The sequence below is a fragment of the Aotus nancymaae genome, unplaced genomic scaffold (assembly GCF_030222135.1).
Source record: "Aotus nancymaae isolate 86718 unplaced genomic scaffold, 86718_ANA_hifiasm-v0.15.2.pri h1tg000053l, whole genome shotgun sequence".
NCBI lineage: Eukaryota > Metazoa > Chordata > Mammalia > Primates > Aotidae > Aotus > Aotus nancymaae.
This window is the reverse complement of record NW_026988467.1, coordinates 20,648,363-20,655,660: the sequence shown is the minus strand read 5'-3', so window position 1 is coordinate 20,655,660 and position 7,298 is coordinate 20,648,363. Positions and strand designations below refer to the sequence as shown.

General features: G+C 45.3%; 1 pseudogene; it reads right to left on the bottom strand.

Moving 5' to 3' along the window:
* Positions 1-2,445: 2,445 nt before the first annotated feature.
* Positions 2,446-2,512, bottom strand: LOC135269601 (U4 spliceosomal RNA; annotated as a pseudogene).
* Positions 2,513-7,298: the final 4,786 nt, after the last annotated feature.

Here is a 7,298-nt window from a genome sequence, read left to right as displayed (position 1 = left end):
CAGAATGTTTTGTCACTCTACCTACATTTAACTTTTTTTTTCTTTTTTTTTCAGATAGGGTCTCACTCTGTTGCCCAGGCTAGAGTGCATGGCAGTGGTGCCATCACGGTTCACTGAAGGCTTGACTTCTCAGGCTCAGGTGATCCTCCTACCTCAGCCTCCTGAGTAGCTGAGACTACAGGTCACTCACTATGTTGCCAAGGCTGGTCTTGAACTCCCAAGCTCAAGGGATCTGCCTGCCTTGGCCTCCTAAAGTGCCAGGATTACAGGCATGAGCCACTGCTTCCAGCCTATATTTCACATTCATACAACAATTAAAACTACTGTATGCTTTCCTCCTTAAGAATATGCATATAGGGCCAGGCGCGGTGGCTCACGCCTGTAATCCTAGCACTTTGCGAGGCTGAGGTGGGTGGATCACCTGAGGTCAAGAGTTCAAGACCAGCCTGGCCAACATGGTGAAACCCCATCTTAAAAAAATAAAAATAAAAAATAATCTCTCCCACAGACACATTCTCTTCCTCAAAAATGTGAGATATAAAATCCACTTCTGAATGAGTGTGGTGGCTCACACCTGTAATCCCAACACTTTGGGAGGCTAAGGCGGGTGGATCACCTGAGATCAGGAGTTTGAGACCAGCCTGGCCAACAAAGTGAAACCCTGTCTCTATTAAAAATACAAAAAAAAAAAAAAAAAAAAAATTAGCCAGGCATCATGGCAGGTGCCTATAATCCCAGCTATTCAGAAGGCTGAGGCAGGAGAATTGCTTGAACCTGGCAGGCCAAGATTGCAGTGAGCTGAGATGGTGCCACTGCACTTCAGCCTGGGTGACAAAATAAATAAGTTAATCAATTAATTTAATTAAATCAAATCCACCTCTGAATTTATCTCTGGCTGAAGCCAAGTCATCTTTTAGCCCAATCACAATCCCATCTGGATATTCAATAACTTAAAGACTAAGTTGAAGTTAGTTATCAACATTGCCTCATCTTATAATGTCGTTGTACATAAACCTTTGGAGGCTCCCTGTTTATCTTCAGATTATATATAGTCAAAATCCATCTGGCTGCGGTAGCTCATGCCTGTAATCCCAGCATTTTGGGAGGCCAAGGTGAAAGGGTTGCTTGAGCCCAGGAATTCAAGACCAGCCTGGGCAACTGGTGTTATAAGGAAAATTTTGATACCACAAAAGAAATAGCACTCGAAGATAAATCCTCTCAGCAAGGCAGTTTACTTCTATAGAAGGGTGCAGCGTACAGATGGAGCAATGGCAACCACACGCTTGGACAAGGGGGAAGGGGTTCTTATGCCTGATGGGGGTCATCCCCAATGCTGTATTGTTCCCCTGTTGGCTAGGGTTACAGGCACAAGCTAGACTGATCCCGATTGGCTATATTAAAGAGAGCAGGGGTCCGAGCTGCAGTGGCAGGGTGGGCGTTTTGGCGAGAAGGATGGTTACAGGTGGGTAACAGCAGGTAGCCAGGGGTGACCTAGGTCAAAGAAGGTGACCGGAGCAGGTGACTGGAGCAGGTGACCAGGATGAATCAGGATGGAGCCAGGGGCCAGGGGAACAGATGTGAACTACTGATTAGAACCAGTGGAGAAGGTTGTTTACTGGAATTACAAGGAAGTTGAACTTTAAAATAGAGAATTTAAGAATAAGAGAGCCGAACATACTGACATACTGATTCTTTGAAGAGAAACTTGGGGTTCACTATAACAATAGGGAAACTCCATCTCCGCAAAAAATTATTCTAATCCTAGCTGGGCATAGTGGCATACCTGTAGTCCCAGCTGTAAGGTTTAAATGAGAGGCAACGGAGGCCAGTTATTGGAATGAAGAAATTTAATCAGCTCCTGGGCAAGGTTCTGCTGTCCAACAGGAGGGGCCAGAGAAGTTGCGCTGACTCCTCTGAGAAGTGGGGTTTTATAGGGAGTGGAGGCGTTCCGATTGGCTGTGGGAGAGCAGGACGTGGGTGTGGCAAGCTGCCATTGGCAGGTAAGCCGGATGCACAATGCTATTGGGCAGGTTTTGGCGGGGCTTCTTTTAAATTTTGGCGGGATTCTTCAACGGCTGACTAGGTGCTGAGTGCAAAGCCTAGTGCCGAGAGCAGAAGTGGGCATGAGATGATGACGTAGTTTCTAGGAGAGAGGGGGTGGTGGGCGTGTCCGAGCTCCCGGTGTGGGAGTCTGGGGGGGGGTGTCCGAGCTCCTGGCTAGGCGACCGGCCTTACACCAGCTACTCAGGAGGCTGAAGCAGAAGGATAATTTGAACCCAGAAGTTCAAGGCTGCAGTGAGTTGTAATTGCACCACTGCACTCCAGCCTCGGCAACAGGGCGAGATCCCATCTCAAATAAATAAATAAATAAGGTCTCCCACATTTGGGGTTTAAGGATCTACCAAGCTAAACCAAAGTCCTTTCTTTCCTTTATGTTTTTTTTCCCTTCAATTAGCAACAATCGAGCCTCGGATAAACCTCATTGGCTACAATATTGCCACTGCACAAAGCTCAATCTTCCTTTCATAACTTCTCACTACTGGTTAGATTGATCTATATTTCATTTACCAAACACCCCTTGTAAATTTCTCCCTCTAAGCTTTTGAGCTTGTCCTTACTCCCACCCAAAATGCTTTCCCCATTCTCTTTTTCTTTTCTACCTCCTCTGCTCTAAACCTACCCATTTTTCAAAGCATAGCTCAGGTTCAATTTCTGCACACAGCTCTCTCCCAAAGGCACCAGTCCTCTGGGATAAACTTACCCCCTTGAATTTGATTCTTCCTGGCTTTCCCACAGCACTTAGTGGCACAGTGCCTCCCACATATCCATTTACTGACAAATACCTGGCTGTGCAGGATAGGGAAAAGGAATTGGCAATGCATAGCTGGCTATTAATTTAAAACCCAAGGCACTTAATGCCCAACATCAGCTTCCTGTAGTCTCCCATCATCCTTACTCAGGCTCTGTTTGATTCCGAATTAATATCTGAAGCAGTACACCAATTCACCACAGCAAACTTCGAAGGAGTTCAGCTGGTCTCCAGAGACACTGTTCTCAGATTACTACCAAGCCAGCAACCTGGTTGAGGTTATTAGCAAACCACACCACTTGCCAGCTAACATCAAGTCAAAGACAGAGCAAACAAAATGCTTTCAAAGGGGCATTTCTCAACAGGAATTGTTCACCCTGAGGAAACATGCAGGACACTGAAGAGCAAAGACCCAGAACTCAACAAATTCCTGCTTAGCCGTCCTGGGTTTGTTCCCCACAAAGCCTAGAAAATGCAAAGCAGTTGCAAGTCTTCCTTCTCTCTAGGGGTTTTAAGATGTGATTTGGAATGCTAACTCCTGCCAACAATGAAATTTTCGTAAACACAAAGGGCAATAGCAAAGAGCCTCGACGCACAGTTCTTGTCCCAGTTCTGCCCTGGATGAACCTTATACTTTCCCCTCCCTGGATCTTAGTTTTCCCATCTGAAATATGAGGGGGTTGAACTAGATCATCTCCAAGGACCCTTCCAATCATGAAATCCAAAAACATCTTTAATTGCTTTCTGCTTTCCTTGTCACAAGATGCCCAGTTGTTCATTGAAGACCATTACTGTCTATTATCTTGGAGGCTACTAGCTATTATCTTGGAAGCTACCATGTATGACTGTTAGAGTTGTGCACTGAACAAATCCAGAGAGTGCCATTCGCATTACAGTCTATGCAAACTATATTACTGTGTTGAGCAGTGTGCAACCGGAATATCCATCTGTAACAGCCCTCATTATGCTCTTCAACTTTGTAAATAGTTAAGATTTTACTTTTATTTTCCTTTTTTTTTTTTTTGGAGACAGCGTCTCACTCTGCCACCCAGACTGGAGTGCTGTGGTGTGATACATGGCTCACTGCAGCCTCAACCACCCAGGCTCAAGCGATCTTCCTGCCTCAGCCTCCCAAGTACATGGGACTACAGGCATGTGCCACCATTAAAATTAAATACAACTAATTTTAATTTTTTTATATTTTTTGTAAAGATGAGATTTCACCATGTTGCCCAGGCTGGTCTTGAACTCCTTGCCTCAAGCAATCTCCCCACCTCCGCCCCCCAAAGTGCTGGGATTACAGGCATGAGCTACCACATCCAGCCTCTTTTATCTTCTTTGAGACTGTCTCAAAAAAAAAAAAGAAGATAAAAGAGGTGCCAGGCTAGAGTGCAGTTGCGCGATCTCAGCTCACTGCAACCTCCACCTCCAGGGTTCAAGCAATTCTCCTGCCTCAGCCTCCCGAGTAGCTGGGACTACAGACGCATGCCACCATGCCCAGCTAATTTTTATATTTTAGTGGAGACGGGGTTTCACTATGTTGGCCAGGATGGTCTCGATCTCTTGACATGATCCACCCGCCTCGGCCTCCCAAAGTGCTGGGATTACAGGCGTGAGCCATCGTGCCCGGCCCCTCTTTTATCTTCTTAATATCCATTATTTCCTGACCTTAGTTCCTGCTGGCAGAGCTGAAATTATATTAATATGTAGTACTGACTAACGCAAGTACTCTCTTGATAACTAACTCCTAATTATGTACATTAAATGAGAATAATAATAATGTTAATATTTATTGACATTTGTAAATATGTATCAATCACCTACCACGTGCAAGATGCTTGACATGTATTACTACATTTGTTCCTTATGAAATCCTATTAGGGGCTGGGCGCGGTGGCTCAAGCCTGTAATCCCAGCACTTTGGGAGGCCGAGGCGGGTGGATCACGAGGTCAAGAGATCAAGACCATCCTGGCCAACATGGTGAAATCCCGTCTCTACTAAAAATTCAAAAATTAGCTGGGCATGGTGGCACGTGCTTGTAGCCCCAGCTACTCGGGAGGCTGAGGCAGGAGAATTGCTTGAACCCCGGAGGTGGAGGTTGCAGTGAGCCGAGGTCTCGCCACTGCATCCCAGCCCGGCTCCCTGCGATGGAGCGAGACTCTGTCTCAAAAAAAAAAAAAAAAGAAAGAAAAAAGAAATCTTATTAGGTATAAATTACTATCCTTATCTTTGGATCTTTGGATGATGACATAGTTTGGATGTGTGTTCCCTCCAAATCTCATGTTGAAATGTGACCTCCAATGTTGGAGGTGGGCCTGGTGAATGGCGTGGTGCCATCCCCATGGTAATGAGTGAGTTCTTGTTCTGGTAGTTCACACAAGGTCTGGCTTTTGAAAAGAGCCTAGCATCTCTCTTGCTCTTTTTTATCTCACCATGTGACATGCTAGCCTCCCTTTGCATTCCACCATGATTGGAAGCTGCCTGAGACCCTCACCAGAAGCAGATTTCGGCACCACACTTCCTGTACAGCCTGTAGAACTATAAGCCAAAACAAACCTCTTTTCTCTATAAATTACCCAGCTTCGGGTATTCCTTTATAACAACGTGAATGGACTAACAGATTAGAAAGCTGATGCTCAGGGACTAAGCAAATGGCCAAGCATCCATAGCTACAGCTAGAAAGTGGCCGAGACAAGGACTCAAACCCATCTCTGACTGCAAAGCTCATCCTCCTTCCACTCCACTATCCATTAGAGAAACTTCTCTGTGCTCCGTGATCCCCCTACAAGCTTGACACCCTTGTGACATCGGTAAACAAGTGCAAGTAACTAGATCATTCCGTTAACTGGAAACAAGAGTAACGTCGCATAAACACAGTAAAAAGAAAGTCATGACTCTCCAATTTCCATTCTGATGTTGTCACTAACTAAATAATATGCTTACCTCTCTGTAGGTCTCGGTGTTTTCATCTGTCAAATGGGGTGGTGTCTTGGGACCATGTTAGAATATTTAAATATCAGTAATTCCTATAGCAATAAGCACTTAATTATTTGCATTCTCTTTTTTCAGTTTATTAGTCTTGTTGTCACAGCTGGACTCTTGTATCACTCTTGTGACCACTTTAGGAGAGTTCCCTGTGGCCCCTGCTTCTTCGTGGTCCAGCTCTACTAAGTTAGGAAAAGGGGCATGGGATTTGTGATGCTTCACTCAGGCCCACATCTTAGCTGCAAGGGAGGCTGGGAATACAAGCATCTGCTCTATGGCATCTATGCCTAAAGGAATTCTCCATACTGGGCATAGGGTTTAGTTGGGCAGGAAAAAGAACTACAAATGTTTATATAGCTATTACCTGTGGATATTGGGGAAACCCCTCATCCTCTGTTAGCTTTAGCTGCTCAGCTAAAAGAAAAACAATAACACCTGCTTCATAGGATGAAAGCCCAGGAGGCAAACGCAAACCCAGATCCAGCCTCCCTGTCTCTCCAGGTGTGGCAGGATGCGGAATGCAGATACTGGTCTCCCAGGAGAGGACAGAGATGGTCGTAAGGAGTATGAGCAAAGGTGATAATATTTTGATCCTCAAGGCAAAGACCTAAGCTGATACGCCCGTTTGAAGTGAGAATAATACAGAAGCCATTTCTTCCCAGCAGTTACACTGAGCAAAGAGGAAGAGTCAGACTTAAATAAAGAAAAAACACATCAGCTGGGCGCGGTGGCTCACGCCTGTAATCCCAGCACTTTGGGAGGCCGAGATGGGTGGATCACGAAGTCAAGAGTTCAAGACCAGTCTGGCCAACATGGTGAAACCCCATCTTTAAAAAAAAAGAAAGAAAGAAAAAACACAGAAAAAGATGCTCTGAAGTGAAACACTCTGTGTACAGAGTCCAGAGAGGGAGGAAAGTCAAAATCTAGGACAGTCCTTGTCGGGAGCAGCCACTCATGCCTGTAATCCCAGCACTTTGGGAGGCTGAGGTGAGGGAATTACCTGAGGTCAGGAGTTCAAGATCAGCCTGGCCAACATGGTGAAACTCCATCTCTACTTAAAAAAAAAAAATTAGCCAGGTGTGTAATCTCAGCACTTTGGGAGGCCGAGGCTGGTGGATCACCTGAGGTCAGGAGTTCAAGACCAGCCTGGCTAACATGGCAAAACTCCATCTTTACTAAAAATACAAAAATTAACTGGGCATGGTGGTGGGTGCCTGTAGTCCCAGCTACTCGGGAGGCTGAGGCAGGAGAAGCACTTGAACCTGGGAGGCAGAGGTTGTAGTGAACCAAGATCACGCCACTGCACTCCAGCCTGGACAACGAGATCGAAACTCTATCTAAAAAAATAAATAAATAAAATAAACATGCTTTTAAGATGTAAAGGTTTAATCTATAAAAAATAGCAACTTTTTTTAAGGTAACACCCAGAATAGGTGAAGATGGCTGACACAGGCTGAGAAAACAGCTTGGTGTCCTTAGATATCACCTCCCTTACTAAACAAG